The 20,326-nt window shown below is 39.8% G+C and overlaps 1 protein-coding gene across 2 annotated transcripts in view; it reads left to right on the top strand.

Moving 5' to 3' along the window:
• LOC105490406 (biotinidase) overlaps positions 1 to 20,326 on the top strand; it is a 54,498-nt gene that overhangs the window by 14,918 nt on the left and 19,254 nt on the right. The window contains exon 1 of one of the 2 annotated variants that reach the window (XM_011755978.3): positions 16,569 to 16,698. The exons of the other annotated variant lie outside the window; for it this stretch is intronic. The gene's annotated coding sequence lies outside the window, so the exon portion shown is untranslated. Of the gene's footprint in view, positions 1 to 16,568; positions 16,699 to 20,326 lie in introns of those variants that run through there. 2 annotated transcript variants of the gene reach the window in all.

Genomic DNA, 20,326 nt, shown 5'->3' with positions numbered 1-20,326 from the left:
AAATCATAATATTTCTCCGTATGATGGAACTCCACACTCGGGGGAGTGTCCCACAGGGTAGCGGGGCAGCTATCACCCATGAAATATGGTACTAGTGTTGAAATATTTTGTTTTCACTTGCTTCCTCTGCCATTAGCATTCATTACAGCCCTTTCCTTTAACTTTTTAATTTGTACTTTATTGCTTTGTTTTGAGCTTAATCTATTCTCCATGTCAGCAAAACAAAGACTTATCTCTAGGGAAGAATCTCTGAGTGATTCCCAGGGTTTGGGGGTTGAAATGGGGACATCTTCATGATGAACTTAAGCCCTTAAACTTCTTTTTGCATCATAACCTTTGAGTTCTTCTTTGGAGCTTAGCTGTGATTTATTGTTTACACTTTAAAAAAATACATTTAACATGTATGACATCTTTCAGACACATGAATAGGATCAGAGATTAATATACACCCATGTACCCAGCCGCTGGCTTAAGAAATACATCACAAATATAATGAAGCCCCTGGGTATCCTTTCCCCATTACACCTCTTTTCCTGTCCTGCAGAGGTAACCACTGTCTTGAATTTGGTGTTTATAATTCCCACATTATCCATTCTTTAGATGATGGATATTTGGGTCATTTTTAGTTTTTTTGGTGTAAAAACAGTGTGCTCTGAAATTCTTGCATGTTTCCTTGTTGTGCACATGTGTGAGAGTTTCTACATATATATCAAGGTGGAGGTCATCATCATTTGATCTCCAAAGTATTGTACCAATTTATACTCCCAAGATCTGTGTATTAGAGCTACCCTTTCTCCATAGTCTCAATTGTGGAGCTTTAAACATTTTTAGATGTGAAATGGCTTCTCAGTTCCATTTCGCTGACTACTAATAAGGTTAAGTTATATTTGTATATATATATTGGCCATGCGTGTTTCTTTTTCTGTGAATTACCTGTTTACATCTGTTGCCCATTTCCTTATTTGATTATTTTTTGCTTTTTGATTTGTAGATGCCCTTTATGTATTCTGAACGCTAATTATTTGTCTTTTAACTTTGTTAATAGTGATGGTAGAGGTATAAAGGGTTTTTTTGTAGTCACATTTGACAATTCTTTTTCCTTATTTTTTTTTTTTGTAACTTGCTAAAGAAAACTTTTCTAACCTGAGGTTATGAGGATTTTTTTGGATATCAAAAAGTGTGAAGTTTAATTTTTTATATTTAAGTCTCTACCTGGAATTGATTTTTGTATGTTGAGAAGTAGGAATCCATATAATATATGTCAATTAGATTTGCTGTGTAATTAACCACCCCAAAACTTAGTGGGTTAAAAGAACCACCATTTATTTAACATATATTCCTATGAGGCTGGGCTCTACTTGGCTCACTGTGTGTCTGGTGGTCAGTTGCCAGTGAGCTGAGTCACTCAGCCCCTGGAGGTTAGCTGGTTGTCCACTGGGGTAGCAGGCATATTGCCAATGAGCCACAAAGCTCTCACCACTCAGCAGACTAGCTGGACTTCTTCATTTGATGGCAGCAGGTTGCAAAAGGGAATAAGCCTCATTGTGCAAGCCTCTATGTGCAGTGTTTGCTAACATCTCATTAGCCAAAGCAAGTTATGTGACTGGGCTCAGACTCTGAGTTAAAGGCATTAAAGTTACATGATAATGGAACATGGATACAGAGAGGGGAGCAGTTGCTGGCCTTTTTTATAGTCAATTTACCATAACATCCAGTTGTCCAAGCACCATTCATAATATAGTTGATTCTCATCCCAGTGATACATAATTTCCCCTCTGTGGAATGTCATGCTCACACATTTATGATGTATTTCTGTACTCTGTTCTTTTCCTATCCTAACACCAATCCCACACTATCTTAATTTCTCTATTTTTAAAATAAGTCTTGATGTTGGTAGGACAAGTAGTCCCTGGACTTCATTCTTTTGAAGCCATCTAGTTTATTATATTAGTTTTAAGGAACTAGAAGGGGTGGAAGAGGAAACTTTAGATTAAAAGAGATTTAAAAGATACAGAGTTTTTTTAGTGGGCAAGACTAAACTACCGTGTCTAGGGATGCACACTGGGTGATAAAGCTATTTTAAAAGACAAAGAAGTGATGACTATAAAAGTCAGCGTTATGGTTGCTTGATGCCTCATGGGTAATGTTGTCAGATTTAGAAAAAAAAAAAAAAAACAGGACACCAAGACTCCCAGGTGAATTTGAACTTTAGATGAACAATGCATAATTTTTTGTAGTATAAGTATGTTTACTTATTTATCTGAAAGTTAAATTTAACTGGGCCACCTGTATTTTTACCTGAAAAAATCCTGATTTTATTCAGGGTGATAATGTGGTTTACATTGCCCAGCCTTCCTTGTAGCTAGGAGTGGTCACATGTCCACACATGGGCCAAAGCAATTTAAATAGGAGTCACTGGGCAGGGCTTTTAGGAAAGCTGATGAAGCTGGCAAGTACCCTCTGTACTCTTCCCCTGTACAGCATGATAACTGGAGTTGCAGAAGGCATTTTGGAACCGTAAGATGACTTTGAAGGTGGAAGCTACATGCCAAGAAGTTAGGCCCAGAAAGAGAGGGATCCTGGGTCCTATATGACTCTTGCCTTTGTCAGTTTTATTATCAGATTTGTATCACTTCATAAGAAAAAATGCCTTCTTTTACTATATTCTCGCACACATTGAGTAGCATTAGGATTATTTGATTATCCTTTATGGTTAGAAAGAATTCTTCTAGAAACTATTTGGGCCTGTTTTGAGGGTGGAGAATGGGAGGGAATGATTGTTTGAAAACTGTTTCTTCTATGATTGTTGGCAAGGTTTAGTGTTTTCTTTTATCTGAAGTTTTGATAAAAATATATTTTTCAATCCCATCTACTTTGGAGGCTGAGGCACAAGAATTGCTTGAACCCAGGAGGCAGAGGTTGCAATGAGCTGAGATTGCACCACTGTACTCCAGCCTGGATGATGGAGCGAGACTGCCTCCAAAAAAAAAAAAAGAAAGAAAGAAAAAGAAAAAACAAATATATATATTTTTTCTAGGAAATTACCCATCTAAATTTTCAAGCTTATCAATATAGGATTGAATGAGGTGATTATTCTTTATTTTGAAAACTTCTTCTGCATTTATAGATTTCTCTTTATTATTATTTATTTTGTATATTTGTTTCTCTTTTTTTCTTAATTCGGTTAGCTGATCATTGTCTTTACCTTTTTTTTCCTCTAAACAACAAGTCCTTAGACATACTTATTCATTCTCTCATTTTTCTGTTTTCTAATTTAATTTCCAGTCTTTTTTTTTTTTTTTTTTTTTTTGAGACGGAGTCTCGCTCTGTCGCCCGGGCTGGAGTGCATTGGCCGGATCTCAGCTCACTGCAAGCTCCGCCTCCCGGGTTTACGCCATTCTCCTGCCTCAGCCTCCCGAATAGCTGGGACTACAGGCGCCCGCCACCTCGCCCGGCTAGTTTTTTGTATTTTTTTTAGTAGAGACGGGGTTTCACCGTGTTGGCCAGGATGGTCTCGATCTCCTGACCTCGTGATCCGCCCGCCTCGGCCTCCCAGAGTGCTGGGCAGTCTTATTTTTATTTCCTTCCTTTTGCTTTCTTGAGCATGCCATTACTCTTTTCCTCACTCTTACCACCTTTTGTTAGTTTTACAATCTCTACACTGCCAGAGTTAATAACATTTGCACTGTGTTCTATAAACATAATCCTTATGTTTATTTTATATTCAAGGCTCTTGCCAGTTTTTCCATTCACCTCTTACTTAGCCGAAGATTACCCTCTATGCATTTTTTCAAAGGCTGATGAGGCCGATGAGAATAATATTCCCTGAGTTCTTACATTTTCATACCTATTATCTGGCTTTTTTTCTTTACTTCAACCATAGGTTGGCATAATATATAATTTCTGGCTTATGTTTTACTTTCCAGAAGGATTCTATAGGCTTTTACTGGCATTGGTGTTATTGTAGTAAAGTCTGAGGACAGCCTGATTTTTTGCCCCTAATAAATGCCCTTGATCTTTTTATTTAGCTTCCCAAATGATTCTTACTTTATCTTTGAAGATCAGGAATTTTACTAGGCCATCTGCTGATGTTGACCTTCTGTTCCTTTCTTTCTTGAGTTTTGCTATCTCTTTTCAGTCTATAAATTGAAATATGCTTTTATTTCTGGTGAGTTTTCTTCAATTACATCTTTAAATATTTTGTTTGCTCCATTATATGTTGTCTATTGTTGTATAAAAATTTACCCTACGACCTATTTAGCAGCTTAAAACAAGACCCATTTATTATCTCAAAGTCTCTATGTGTCAGGAGTCTGTGCATAGTTTTACTGGATCCTCTGGTCACCATCTCACAAGGCTGCAGTGAAGTTGTCAGCTGGCCTCATGGTCTCATCTGAGGCTGAGTTTTCTTCCAAATTCAACTGATTGTCGAAAGAATGAATTTCCTTGCAGTTGTATTCATGGTGGCTTGCTTCTTCAAGGTCAGCAGGGGAGAGAGTATATCTGAAATCTTGCAGCACCCCAGTTCTTTTTTTAAAGACCTGATTAAGTCAGACCCAGCAGGATCATCTCTTTTGATTAACTAGATTAACTGGCTTGGGATTTTAACTACATATGTGAAAGCCCTTCACCTTTGTCAGATTCTGTTGGTTAGAACAGAGCACAATTTCCACCTGCACTCAAGAAAAGAGGATTATACAAGGAGTCACCTTAGGGTGTGTCCACCACATATTATTTTTTTTTCTTTTATGTATTTTCCAATTATGCATAGATGGATCTCGTTCACCTGTTCTCCCTGTCTGTCATTTCCTGTGGACTCCTTTTCAATTCTGTATTTCCATTCATATTGCTTATTTATTTACAGCATCTTCTGATTGCTTTTGCTGCTTCTGTCTTTGCCCTAATTTCTTGACATTTTAATTTTTTCTTCTGTTTCTTTCCTAAGCTCTGCCAGATAATATTTCATCTGTCTCCCCGCTTTCTATTCCCCACTCCCTTCTTCCCTCTTCCCCTCCTCACCTTCTCCTCTTCCCCTCCTTTCCTCCCCTTCTCCCCTTTTTCCCTTTCATCTTTTAATTCTCTCGTCTTGGTCTATTTTGTGCTTTTATTTAATATAAGCAGTGTTTTTTTTCACTCATGGCAGAATGTTTTGTCACACTTTTTATTTGCATTGTGGCAATTTTGGGGGGTATAACCTTTGTTATGGTATCTTTCAAAAGATCTTGAGCTTTTTATTTACTCATTTTTGAGTGAGTTTTTCCTCTACTGTTTATTTGTAGGAGATTTATGTGTGAACAAGGCCATTCTGGTTCACAGTTATTTTTTCTTAGCACATTGAAGATTTTGTTTTCTTACTTCTACTGTTACTCTTGAAAAGTCTGCTGTTTTCAAGTCACTGTGTCTTTAAAGGTAATCTCTCTTCCCTCTGGTTACGTCTAAGATTTTTTTCTTCTTAAAGTATTTGGTGTTCTGGTTTCTTTATGTTGTGTGTAGATTTCTTTTTGGTTGTCCTGAATCTATGGATTTCTGTATTTTATTGGTAAAATTCTCACCTATTTTACCTTCAAACATGTGTAATGTGTCATGTGTCATTTTATGTATTTTCTCCCTCTTTCTCTCTTTTTTTTTTTTTTTTTTTTTTTTAAAGTCAAGGTCTTGCTCTGTCACCCAAGCTGGAGTACAGTGGCACACCCATAGCCCAATGCAGCCTTGAACTCCTGGGCTCAAAATCCTACCACCTCAGCCTCTTGAGATCCTGGGACCACAGGTGCACACCACCATGCCCAGCTAATACTTTTTTACTTTTTGTAGAGATTATATTGCCCAGGCTGATCTTGAACTCCTGGCCTCAAGCGATTCTCTCATCTTGACCTCCAAAGTGTTGGGATTACAAGCATGAGCCTTTGCACACAGCCTGTATTTTCCCCTTCTGAAATTCCAATAAGAAATATCATGGAACAGACCGGGCGCGGTGGCTCAAGCCTGTAATCCCAGCACTTTGGGAGGCCGAGACGGGCGGATCATGAGGTCAGGAGATCGAGACCATCCTGGCTAACATGGTGAAACCCCGTCTCTACTAAAAAAATACAAAAAAACTAGCCGGGCGCGGTGGCGGGCGCTTGTAGTCCCAGCTACTCGGGAAGCTGAGGCAGGAGAATGGCGTGAACCCGGGAGGCGGAGCTTGCGGTGAGCTGAGATCCGGCCACTGCACTCCAGCCTGGGCAACAGAGCGAGACTCCGTCTCAAAAAAAAAAAAAAAGAAAAGAAATATCATGGAACATTATGTATGTCTTTCATGTCTCATCTTCTTTTTTTCGCTTTTGTCATCTCTGGTACATTATAAACAATTTTTTTAACAATTCTAACTCCCATGCCACAAAAGAGAAGTTTTAGGCTCACAGTAAAATTGAGCACAAAGTTTACATATACTCCCTGTCCCAATACATGCATAGCCTTCCCTATTATCAATATCCCAGACTAGAATGGTGTGTTTGTTATAATCACTGAACCTGCATTGACACATTGTTATAACGTTAAGTCCATAGTTTACATTAGGATTCACTTCTTTCTCCCTTAACCCTTGGCAACCACTGATCATTTTACTATCTCTGCAATTTTGCTTTTTCCACCCCTGGAAATGTTACATATTGGAATCATACAGTATGTAGCCTTTTCAGATTGGTTTCTTTCCTTTAATAGTGTACATCTAAGGTTCCTCCATATCTTTTCATGGCTTGATAGTTCATTTCTTTTTAGCACTGAATAATATTCCATTGTCTGAATGTACCATACTTTATAAATCCATTCACCTACTGAAGAATATCTTGATTGTTTCCAAGTTTTGGTAACTATGAAAAACACTGCTGTAAACACTCCTGTGCAGTTTTTTGTGGAGACATAAGTTTTCTACTCCTTTGGGTAAATACAGAGAATATGATTGCTGAATCATATGATAAGAGTATTTTTCATTTTGTAAGAAAATGCCAAGCTGCCTCCCAAAGTGGCTGTATCATTTTGTGTTCCCATCAGCGATGAACCAGACTTCCTGTTGCTCTATATTCTCAACAGCATTTAGTCTTTTTAAAAATTGTTTTGGGCCAGGAGTAGTGGCTCACACCTGTAATCCCAGCAATTTTGGGAGGCCTGAGGTCAGGAGTTCGAGACAGGTCTGACCAACATAGAGAAACCCTGTCTCTACTAAAAATACAAAAATTAGCCGGGTGTGGTGGCAGGTGCCTGTAATCCCAGCTACTCGGGAGGCTGAGGCAGGAGAATCGCTTGAACCCGGGAGGCGGAGGTTGCAGTGAGCCGAGATCGCACCATTGTACTCCAGCCTGGGGGACAAGAGCGAGACTTCATCTCAAAAAAAAAAAATTGTTTTGTTTTTTCCTTCTACCAAACTAAGCATTTAGTCTTGTCAGTGTTTTGGATTTTGGCTATTCTAATAGGTGCATAGTGGTGTCTGATTTTTTAAATTTGCAATTCCCTAAGGACATATGATGCTGAGCATCTTTTCATAAGTTTATTGCCATTTGTATATCTTCCTTGGTGAGATGTCTATACAGATCTTTCGCCTATTTTATTTAATTAATTAATTAATTAATTTTTTTTTTTTGAGTCCAACTCTGTCACCCAGGCTAGAGTGCAGTGGTGCAATCTCGGCTCACTGCAACCTCTGCCTCCCGGGTTCAAGTGATTCTCCTGCCTCAGCCTCCCGAGTAGGTGGGACTACAGGCACGAGCCACCACACTCAGCTCATGTTTTGTATTTTTAGTAGAGACGAGGTTTCACCATGTTGGCCAGGATGGTTCCGACCTCTTGACCTCGTGGTCCGCCTGCCTTGGCCTCCCAAAGTGCTGGGATTACAGGCGTGAACCACCACGCTTGGCCTTTTGCCTATTTTATAATCAAGTTGTTTACTTTCTTATTGTTGAGTTTTAAGAGTTCTTTGATATTTTGGATAACATTCCTTTAACTGATAAATCTTTTTTTTTTTTTTTTGAGACGGAGTCTTGCTCTGTCACCCAGGCTGGAGTGCAGTGGCTGGATCTCAGCTCACTGCAAGCTCCGCCTCCCGGGTTCACACCATTCTCCTGCCTCAGCCTCCCGAGTAGCTGGGACTACAGGCGCCCGCCACCTCACCCAGATAGTTTTTTGTATTTTTTAGTAGAGACGGGGTTTCACCGTGTTAGCCAGGATGGTCTCGATCTCCTGACCTCGTGATCCGCCCGTCTCGGCCTCCCAAAGTGCTGGGATTACAGGCTTGAGCCACCGCGCCCGGCCTTAACTGATAAATCTTTTGCAAATATTTTCTCTCAGTCTGTAGCTTATCTTCTTCTTTTCTTGACAGTTTCATTGGCAGAGCAAAAGTTTTACATTTAGTGAAGTCCAGTGTATCAATTCTTTCTTTTTTGCCCAATGCAAGGTCATCTAGATATTCTCCCATGTTATCTTCTAAGAGTTTTATAGTTTTGTACTTTACATTTAGATCTATGATCTGTTTGAGTTACTTCTTGTAAAGGGTATAAGATCTTTATCTAGATTTATTTTTTATGTGTGGGTGTCCGTTTGTTCCAGCACCATTTGTTGAAAAGACTGTCTTTGCTCCATCACATTGCCTTTGCTCCTTTGTCAAAGATGACTCCAGCCTGGTGTGCAGTGGTGCACACTTGTAGTCCCAGCTGCTCAGTAGAGTTCCATAGTTTTCTTTAGGAGGCTGAGGTGGAAGAATTGCTTCAGCCTAGGAATGTGAGTCCAACCTAGGCAACATAGCGAGACCTCATCTGTAAAATAAATAAATACATAAATACACACATAAATAAATAAGACCAGTTGACTGTATTTATGTGGGTCTATTTCTGGATTCTCTATTCTGTTCCATCTATTTGTCTGTTCTTTGGCCAATAGGTAAAATATCATATTGTCTGGATTACTACAGTTTTATAATGTCTTGAAGTTGGTAGTGTGTGTTCTGACTTCATTCTTCTTCGATATTGTGTTGGCCATTCTTGGTCTTTTTACCTCTCCATATGCAATTTATTTTTATGTATTTCTTTAGAGACAGGTCTTGCTCTGTCACCCAAGCTGGAATGCAGTGGCGTGATCATAGCTCACTATAACCTTGAACTCCTGGGATCAAGTGATCCTCCCACTTCTGTCTGCTGAGTAGCCAGGACTGCAGGTACACACTGCCTTGCACAGCTAACTTAAATTTTTTTTTTAATTTTGTAGAGAATACGGTCTCTCTATTTTGCCCAGGCTGGTGGTCTCAAATTCCTGGCCTCACATGATCCTCCTGCCTTGCCTCTTAAAGTGCTGAGCTTACAGGCATAAGCCACTGCTCCATATACAGTTTAGAATCAGTTTGTTGATACCTACAAAATAACTTGTTGGGATTTCAGTTGGGATTGTGTTGAATCTATAGATCAAGTTGTTGTCAAGAACTGACATCTTGACAATATTGAGTCTCTGCATTTATTTAGTGCTGCTTTGATTTCTTTCAACAGAGTTTTGTAGTTTTTTTCACGCAGGCCTTACACATTTTTAAAAAATTTATGCCTAAATATTTCATATGTAGAGTACAAATATAAATAATGTTATCGTTTTATTTATTTACTTGTGGGATGGAGTCTCGCTCTGTCGCCCAGGCTGGAGTGCAGTGGCATGATCTCGGCTCACTGCAAGCTCCGCCTCCCGGGTTCATGCCATTCTCCTGCCTCAGCCCTCCTGAGTAGCTGGGACTACAGATGTCCACCACCACACCTGGTTAATGTTTTGTATTTTTCATAGAGATGGGGTTTCACCGTGTAAGCCAGGATGGTCTTGATCTCCTGACCTTGTGATCCACCTGCCTCGGCCTCCCAAAGTGCTGGGATTACAGGCGTGAGCTACTGCGCCCAGCCAATAGTATTATGTTTTAAATTTAAAAGTCCACTGTTCTTCACTGGTATATGAGAAATAAATTGATGTTTGCATATGAACCTTGTATCCTACAAGAATGGTATAATAACTTATTACAGAGATTTTTTATTAATTCATTCCAATTTTCTACATCAATGACAATTTCATCTGAGAACAAAGGCAGTTTTATTTCTTCTTGCCCAGTCTGTATCTTTTCTTTGCTTTTTGCATTAGCTAGGACTTACGGTATGATGTTGAAAAGCAGTGGTGAGAGGGGGCATCATTACCTTGTTCCTAATGTTAGTATAAAGGCTCTAGTTTCTTACCACTAACTATGATGTTAGCTGTAGGTGGTTTTTTTAAATCAAGTTGAGGAAGTTCCCCTCTATTTGTAGTTTACTGAGAGTTATTGTCATTCCAAATGGGTATTGTATTTTGTCAAATACATCTATTTGACATCTATTTTTTTGCATCTATTGATATGATCATGTGATTTTTCTTTTCTTTTTTTGAGACAGGGTCTCACTCTGTCGCACCAGCTGGAGTGCAGTGGTGCGAACACAGCTCACTGCAGCCTCCACCTCCTGAGCCATGTGATCTTTCTTATTTAGCCTGTTAATGTGATAGATTACATAAATTGATTTTCAAATATTGAACCCACCTTTCATACCTGAGATAAATTTCACTTAGTCATGGTATATAATTTCTTCTATGGATTATGAGATTCAATTTGCTAATATTTGTTGGTGCAAAAGTCATTGTGGTTTTTGCCATTGAAAGTAATGGCAAATGACTTTTGCACCAACCCAAGGATTTTGCTAAAGATTATTGCATCTATATTCATGAGAGATACTTCTCTGTAGTTGTATTAGTCAGAATTCTCTAGGGAGATATTGGGAGAACCCACCCCCAATATTTCAACATAGGTTCTATTTTCCATAAGTGTTGGCTGGCTGAGAAATAAAGAGAGACTGTACAAAGAGAGGAATTTTACAGCTGGGCCGCCAGGGGTGACATCACATATTGGTAGGACTGTGATACCCGCCTGAGTCTCAGACCAGCAAGTTTTTATTAATGGTTTCAAAAGGGGAGGGGGTGTAAGAACAGAGAGTAGGTACAAAGATCACATGCTTTAAAGGACAAAAAGCAGAACCACTGATAAGGGTCTAACAAAGATCACATGCTTCTGTGGGAACAAGGCAAAGGGCAAAAGCAGAACCACTGATAAGGGTCCAACAAAGATCACAGGGCAAAGGGCAAAAGCAGAACCACTGATAAGGGTCTATGTTCAGCGGTGCACATATTGTCTTGATAAACATCTTAAACAACAGAAAACAGTGTTCAAGAGCAGAGAACCTGTCTGACCACAAATTTACTAGGGCTGAGTTTTCGCAACCCTAGTAATCCTGAGGGTTCTGCAGGAGTCCATAAAAATTGCTATTATTCTGTTCTTTTACAAGGTGCACTGATTGCATATTGTTCAAACACACATGTTTTACAATCAATTTGTACAGTTAACACAATTATCACAGTGGTCCTAAGGTGACGTATATCCTCAGCTTATGAAGATAACAGGATTAAGAGATTAAAGACAGGCATAAGAAATTATGAAAGTATTATTTGAGAACTGATAAATGTCCATATAAAGATGAAATCTTCACAATTTATGTTCCTCTGCCACGGCTCCAGCCGGTCCCTATGTTCGGGGTCCCTGACTTCCTGTAATAGGGAGACAGTGCCAAAGGGATATATATAGAGAGATATACGAAAGAGATTTATTAGAGGAATTGGCTCACACAATTATGGAGGCTGAAAAGTCCAATGACAGGCCATCTGCAAGCTGGAGACCCTGGAATGTTAATGGCATAACTAAATCCAAGGCCGAAGGCCTGAGAACCCAGGGGGCTGCTAGTGCAAGTCCTGGAGTCCACAGGCCAGGGCAGGAGAGGATGGGTATATCCCAGCTCCTGCAGATAAATCAACACACTTGCTTTTTCTGTTTTTTTTCCTCTCTTAGCTCTTGGCTTATTAGATGGTGCCTGCTCACATTGAGGGTGGCTCATCTTTACCTAATCCACTTAGACTCACACACTCACCTTCTCATGCTGATCACAAGCACATCCAAAAGTAATGCTTTACCAGGTTTCTACAGTGTTCCTTAATCCATTCAAGTTGACATCTAAAATTAATCCTCACAGTAGTTTTCTTTTGTTGTAATGTTTTTGTCTGTTTCAGTATTGGGGTAATGCTGCCCTCATGGAATGAGTTAAGAAGTATTCCCTCTGATTCTGTCTTCTGGAAGAGATAGTAGAGAATTGGTATGGTTTATTTCTGAATGTTTGGTAGAATTCACCAGTGAACCCACCTGGACTTGGTGATCTCTGTTTTAAAAGATTATGAATTATTGACTCAATTTGTCTAATACATATAGGCCTCTTCAGATTGTCTGTTTTTCTTATGTGAGTTTTAGCAAATTCTGTCTTTTAAGGAATTTGTTATCGTTTTCCTTTTTTTTTTCTTTACTTTGAGATGGAGTTTTGCTCTTGTCGCCCAGGCTGGAGTGCAGTGGTGCAATCTCGGCTCACTGCAACCTCTGCCTCCCTGGTTCAAGCAATTTTCCTGCCTCGGCCTCCTGAATAGCTGGGATTACAGGTGCCCACCACCACACCCGGCTAATTTTTGTATGTTTAGTAGAGATGAGGTTTCACCATGTTGGCCAGGCTGGTCTCCAACTCCTAACCTCAGGTGATCCACCTGCCTCAGCCTCCCACAGTGCTGGGATTACAGGCGTGAGTCACCATGCCTGGACATCAGTTTCTTAAATTGACATCTAGGTTATCAAATTTTGGGGAATAAAGTTGTTTATAATATTCCTTTATTATTCTTTCAGTGTCCATGGGATCTGTAGTTATGTGCCTTCTTTCATTGCTCTTGTCAGTAATATGTGTCTTCTCTATTTTTTTTTCTTAGCCTGGCTAGAGGCTTATTGATTTTTCTTGATCTTTTCAAAGAACCAGAATTTAGTTTCATTTTTCTCTATTGGTCTCCTGCTTTACATTTCATTGATTTCTACTCTAGTGTTTATAATTTCTTTTTTTTTTTTTTTTTTTTTTTTTGAGACGGAGTCTCACTCTCATTCTTCTTGCTTTAGAATTAAGTTGCTCTTCTTTTTCTAGTTTCTTGAAGTAAAACTTTAGACTACTAATCTTGTATCTTAATTCTTTTGTACATTTCTCTTGAGATTTCTTTTCTGACCCATTTGTTATTTAGAACTGTGTGGTTTTATTTCTAAGTATTTTGGGTATTTCCTGCTAAATTTATGTTATTGATTTTTAGTTTAATTCTACTGTGGTCTGAGAGCAGACACTGTATTATTTCTACTCTTTTAAATCTGTTAAGGTGCATTTTATGGCTCACAGTGTGTCTTGTCGTGGTAAATGTTCCATGTGAGCTTGAGAAGAATCTGTATTTTGCTGTTATTAGATGAAGTAGTCTATAGATGTCTCTTGTATACAGTTGATTGATGGTGCTATTGAATTCAACTATGTCCTTGCTGATTTTCTGCCTTCTGGATTTTATCCATTACTGATAGATGAGTGTTGAAGTTTACAATTATAATAGTGGATACATCTGTTTCTCCTTGCAGTTCTGTCCATTTTTGCCTCATGTATTCTGATGCTCCATTGTTGGCACGTGTACATTAAGGATTTTTATTTTTTATTAAATTGATCCCTTTTATGATCCACTTTTTTTTTTTTTTTTTTTTTTTTTTTTTTTTTTTTTGAGACGGAGTCTCGCTCTGTCGCCCAGGCTGGAGTGCAGTGGCCGGATCTCAGCTCACTGCAAGCTCCGCCTCCCGGGTTCCCGCCATTCTCCTGCCTCAGCCTCCCAAGTAGCTGGGACTACAGGCGCCCACCACCTCGCCCGGCTAGTTTTTTTTGTAGCTTTAGTAGAGACGGGGTTTCACTGTGTTCGCCAGGATGGTCTCGATCTCCTGACCTCGTGATCCACCCGTCTCGGCCTCCCAAAGTATGATCCGCTTTTTAATCCTGATAACTTTCCTTGGTCTAAAGTCAGCTGTGTCTGAAATTTATATAGCTATTCCTGCTTTCTCTTGATGACTGTTAGTCCGTTTTCATGCTGTTAATAACGACATACCTGACACTGGGTAATTTATAAAGGAAAGAGGTTTAATGGACTCACAGTTCCATATGGCTGGGTAGGCATCACAATCATGGCAGAAGGCAAATGAGGAGCAAAGTCACGTCTTACATGGCAGCAGGCAAGAGAGTTTGTGCAGAGGAACTTCTGTTTATAAAACCATCAGATTTCATGAGACTTACTCACTACCACAAGAACAGTATGCGGGAAACCACCCCCATGATTCAATTATCTCCACGTGGCTCCACCTTTGACACGTGGGGATTACTACAATTCAAGGTGAGATTTGGGTGGGGACACAGCCAAACCATATCAGTTACTATTAGGATGGTATATCCATCCATTTACTACACAATCTACATGTGTCTTTATATTTAAAGTGGGTTTCTTGTAGACAACATATAGTTGAGTCATGTTTTTTATCTACTGTAACAATCTCTTGTTTTGATTTGATATATTTAGACCATTGACTTTTAAAGTGATTATTGATATAATTGGATTATTATCTACTATATTTGTTACTTTTTTCTACTTGCCGCCTTTGTTCATTGTTCCTGTTTTTGTCTTCCACTCTTTTTCCAAGTTTTGGTGTTTTAATTGAACATTTTATGTGATATTGTCGCATGGTTTTGTCTGAAAGTATCTTATTTCTCTGCTTTTGAAGGTTAATTTTGTAGGATGTTGATATGGTTTAGCTCTGTGTTCCCACCCAAATCTCATGTTGAACTGTGATCCCGAGTATTGAAGGTGTGGCCTGGTGGGAGGTGATTGGATCATGTGGATGGTTTCTAACAGTTTAGCACTATCCCCCTAGTGCTGTCTCATGACAGAGTTCTCATGAGATCTGGTTGTTTAAAAGTGTGTAGCACTTCCCACTTAGCTCTCTCTGTCTTCTGCCACCATGTGAAGATGCGCTTGCTTCCCCTTTGCCCTTCTGCCATGATTCTGAGTTTCCTGAGGCCTCCCAGCCATGCCTCTTGTACAGCCTGTGGAACCTCTTTTCTTCATAAATTACCCAGCTTCAGGTAGTTCTTTATAGCAGTGTGAGAATGGGCTAATACAGACATACAATGCTAGGTAGGTACTTTTTTCCTCTCAACACTTTAAATATTTCACATCACTATCTTATTGTTTGCATGATTTCTGACAAGTCAGATATCTTTCTTATCTTTGCTTCTCTATATATAAGATGTTTTTTTCCCCTCTGGCTTCTTTCAGGATTTTTTTCTTTATCTTTGCTTTTCTGCAATTTGAATATGATTTGCCTGCGTGCATTTTTTTTATTTTTTATTTTCATTTTTGGAAGTTAACCTGCTTGGTGTTCTCTGAGCTTCCTGGGTCTGATGTCTGATGGTTTGGTGGATTGGTGTCTGATATTAATCTGGGGAAATTCTCAGTCATTATTGCCTCAGATGTTGCTTCTATTCTTTCTCCTTCTGGTATTCCCATTGTACATATTTATAACCTTTGTAGTTCCACTGTTTGTTGATTTTTTTCCTTTTTTTCCGTCTTTTTTCTCTTTGCTTTTCAGTTTTGGGCATTTCTCTTGTCATATTCTCAAGCTCAGGGATTCCTTCCTCAGCCATGTCCAATCTACTAATGAATCCATTAAAGCGATTCTTCATTTCTGTTAGTGTTTTTTAATCTCAAGCATTTCTTTTTTGATTCTTTCTTAGAATTTCCATCTACCTGCTTAGATTACCTATTTGTTCTTGCATGTTGTCTGTTTTGTTTTGTTTTGTTTTTTTCCAGTAGAGCCTTTGGCATATTCATCATATATATTTTAAATTGCTAGTCTGATAATTACAACATCCCTGCCATATCTGACTCTGGTTCTTCTGGTTTTTTTGTTTTGTTTTGTTTGTTTGTTTTTAGATAAAGTCTTGCTCTGTCACCCAGGCTGGAGTGCAGTGGTATGATATCAGCTCAGTGCAACCTCCAGCTCCTGGGTTCCAGCAATTTTTGTGCCTCAGCCTCCCAAGTAGCTGGGACTACAGGCATGTGCCACCATGCCTGGACAATTTTTATATTTTTAGTGAAGACAGGGTTTCACCATGTTGGTCAGGCTGGTCTTGAACTCCTGGCCTTGAACTCGTAGCCTCAAGCTATCCACCTACCTTGACCTTCCAAAGTGCTGGGATTACAGACATGAGTTACTGCACCTGGCCTGACTCTGGTTCTGATGCCTGCTCTGTTTTCAAACTCAATTTTTTTTACCTTTAAGTATACCTTGTAATTTTTTGTTGGAAGTTGGACACGATGTATTGAGTAAAGGCACTGCAGTAAAAAGGCATTTAATTGAAATGTGGTGGGAGGGAAAGTGTTCTGTTGTCTTATAATTAGGCCTCAGTCTTTAGGGAGCCAGTGTTTCTGGACTGTGAACTTTATAAGTGCTTCTCAGCCCCCAGCTCCACTCACGTGGGACAGAATGGGGCTAGAGTTCGGTATTTCCCTTCCCCCAGGTCAGTTAAGCTTTGATAAAACCCCAATAAGTTAGGCTCAGGTAAAAACAGTTTCTCTCGAGGAGAGGCCTGCTAAAGACCAGAATGCTTTTTTACTTTCCTTCTTCCTGTGGCAGAAGCATGGGAGGATTTTTACTCCAGTCTTCGTTGTGAGAACCTGGTAGAGCTCCTACAGGTAAAACTTACAAAAGTGTGGGTGTCTCCATCTAAGTCTGGGCCCCTCTGGAGTTTTTTTTATTTTTTATTTTTATTTTTATTTTTTATCTGTCTGTTTTGAGACGGAGTCCCGCTCTCTTGCCAGACTGGAGTGCAGTGGCATGATCTTGGCTCACTGCAATCTCCGCCTCCCAGGTTCAAGCAATTCTCCTGCCTCAGGCTCCTGAGTAGCTGGGACTACAGGCACACACCACCACGCCCAGCTAATTTTTGTATTTTTAGTAGAGACAGGGTTTCACCAGGTTGGCCAGGATGGTCTCGATCTCTTGACCTCATGATCTGCCCGCGTCAGCCTCCCAAAGTTCTGGGATTATAGGCGTAAGCCACCGTGCTTGGCCCCCTCTGGACTTTTTAACTGACTCATCCTGAGCGTCCAGCAATTCATCAGTTGCATTTTAGGTTTTCCTGTGGAGGTTCTGCTTGTGGGTTTGTGCTTTGGTAACTTGTGACTCTGAATTCACTTGTGTGTTTCTCTAATACTGGGGACAGCAGTTTGCCCTGTGACCTCAATTCTCTGATATATCTAGGAAGAGTTGTTGGTTTTCAGCTTGTTTAGTGTTCCTCCTGTTAGGATGGAGTGGCAACTTCCAAGCTCCTTACAGGCTGGACTGAAAACCTGAAGTCAGCCAGTAATTTATTTTTTTTCCTTATGGTTTTCATTTATTAGAAAAACAGTGTAACATTGAAGAAGACATTTTAAATCCTTGTAAAATAACCTTCATGTTTTCATTTATTCACATTGATTTTCAATCTTTGTTTACATGCATACATTTTAACTTAGCTATTATCACAGTAAATGTATAAAAATTTTCATTAAGTGTTTAGCACACCTTAAGCATATTTTATTTTCAGAATCTTCACAATTATTTTTTAAATTTTTGTTTAATATTCCACCTGACTGATATTCATTCATTTTCCTAATTTTCTTCCTATTGGATATTGTTTGTTTCTAGCTGTCTTCTGTTGGGATTCATTCTTCAGTTTCAGCTAGCCTCAACTTACTAAACATGAGGCATTTTATATCGGATTTTAACTTTTTTTTGGTAGAGATGGGGGTCTCACTATGTTGCCCAGGTTGGAGTGCAGTTGTGCAGTTATGGCTCACTGCAGTCTTGAACTCCTGGACTCAGGTGATCCTCCCACCTGAACCTCCCAAGTAGCTGGGACTACAGGTGTGTGCCACCATGTTCTGCTAATGTTTTTCACATTTTTATAGAGAGGGTCTCACTATGTTTTCCAGGCTAGTCTTGAACTCCTAGCCTCAAGCAGTCCTCCCACCTTGCCCTCCCAAAGCGCTGGGATTACAGATGTGAGCCACCACACCCAGCCACATCAGATGTTTTTATTTCAACTTACTGAGGAAGGAATTTAAGTTTAGTTATGTTAAATATAACAAGATTATGTAACAAGTAAGCATCAGAGCAGGATTTCAACTCAGATATGCGGAAGATCAAAAGCCTGTATTCTTTACCTCCATGGTATGCCATTACTTCAGCAAACACCTTTTTTCCTTCTTTTGAATGACTTCCTAAGATAAAATCCCAGAAATACACTGTTTGTGATTCATAATATGAGTTTTCAAGCTTGTTTATACTAGGAAGACATTGCTATTCTTTATCACTATACTAGTTTATCCCTTAGTATACTCAAAATTAATATTTTGAGTAGTACCAGTTTTAATTTTTTATTTTGTACATAAATTCAAAGCCTTCCAAAGTGTTTGTTTATGATTTATTTTCTTGTTAAAATCTGTTCTTGTTCATTGCCTGTTTATAAGTGTTGTCTTGATGTTTATATTTGACATGTAAATTTTAATTTGTCAATCTGTTTCTTCTTTTAATTGTTCCAAATTTTAGAAAGTTGTTTCAAGTATCTGATACCTAATTCTAATTTATGCTAGTTTTTCTAACATTTGATATTCAGCTTCTGATTTTGAGTATATTTTTGTGTATGGCCTAAGATGCTATTATTCCTATTGTTATTTAGTCATCCTAGTATCATATTCAATCAACCTCCCCCACCACCACCACTGTTTTGAGTGTGGTTGCATTAAAAAGCATGTGGGCTTTTGGTCAGAACAGATTTGGGTAAAATCCTGGCTATGAGTATCAGTCCCCTCCTACTTTAAGAGTAACTTCTTCACAAAAGGCGCTGGAAGATCCTCTGCTTTGCCTCTAGTGCTGAGGAATGTTGCACCTACAACTATCATGGAAGACGCTGAAGCCTCTGGTATGCAACCCTGTACTCCCAACACCCTCAGGGAGCCCCAGCTCTGCAGGCCTCGGACTTTCATGCCAGGTAAAGCTGTAGGACAGAGGCCAGGCATGGTGGCTCACAGCCATAATCCCAGCACTTTAGGTGAGAGGATTGCTTGAGGCCTGGAGTTCAAGACTAGCCTGAGCCACATAGCAAGACCCCATCTCTACAAAAAATTTAAAAATTAGTCACACATGGTAGCGTGCACCTGTAGTCCCAGCTACTTGAGAGGCTCTTGGGGAGGGATCACTTGAACCTAGGAGTTTGAGGCTGCTGCGAGCTATGATCACGCCACTGTACTCCAGCCTGGGTGACAGAGCAAGACCCTGTCTCAAAAAAGAAAAAAAAAAAAAGAAGCTATAGGACATAGGGGAGCTAGTCATATGTCTGTCCTACTAAGAGTCTAGATGGCACAGGGCCAGAATGCAGAAATGTGTTAGAACCAGAATGCAGCTATGGCTGACTTGGAACCATCTGTCAGAGGAAAAAAAGCATGCAAATAGTTACTCATTTGACCAAAGCAGAAGAAAACCAAAATATCCAATGCCTCCAGGAAGAGAGGCAAAGATAGAGATACTAATCATTTCTCTGCGCATCTGGCATGCCGTGGGTGAAGAAGAGAGCCAGGTTGGTGAATAGATCTGGGAAGGTTACCATCATTCTGGATTGAGCTCTGCCCTCCAACCAAACACCCCTGAGCAGCCGCTGCACGCCTCACCGTGCTTCCTACCACACATGGATCAAGAGCACCTCCACAGGTTCTCAGAAGCTACAGCACCAGGATCCCCTGCTTTTTGCCTGCTTTTTGCTGTTCTTCTTAAGACAGGGTCTTGCAATCACAGCTTACTGCAACCCCTGCCTCCCAGGCTCAAGCGATCCTCCCACCTCAGCCTTCCAAGTAGCTGGGACTACAAGTGCATGCCACCATGCCCAGCTAATTAAAATTTTCTTTTTGGTAGAGACAGTGTTTCTCCATGTTGCCCAGGCTAGTTTCAAACTCCTGGGCTCAAGCAATCCTCCTGTCTCAGCCTCCCAAAGTGTTGGGATGACAGGCATGAGCTACCATGCCTGGCCTCTCTTGGTAATTTTGACTATGCCTCTCCCAAATATATACCTCTTGGCCTCAGCACGAGCAAAGCTGGCCTTTGGCATGTTATTTCCAGCACTGTGGTTTACTTCAGCTTTTTAATTTGTTTCCTTCATAATTTCTACTGTCATCCAGTGTTGGCGTTTCTAGCTATCCTGTTAAGGGTTGTTCTTTTGTTTTGTTTTGTTTTTTGAGATGGAGTTTCGCTCTTATTGCCCAGGCTGGAGTGCGATGGCATGATCAT

Source organism: Macaca nemestrina, chromosome 2 (assembly GCF_043159975.1).
Source record: "Macaca nemestrina isolate mMacNem1 chromosome 2, mMacNem.hap1, whole genome shotgun sequence".
Lineage (NCBI taxonomy): Eukaryota > Metazoa > Chordata > Mammalia > Primates > Cercopithecidae > Macaca > Macaca nemestrina.
Note: the sequence above shows the minus strand (reverse complement) of the source record. Positions and strands in the feature narration are given on the sequence as shown.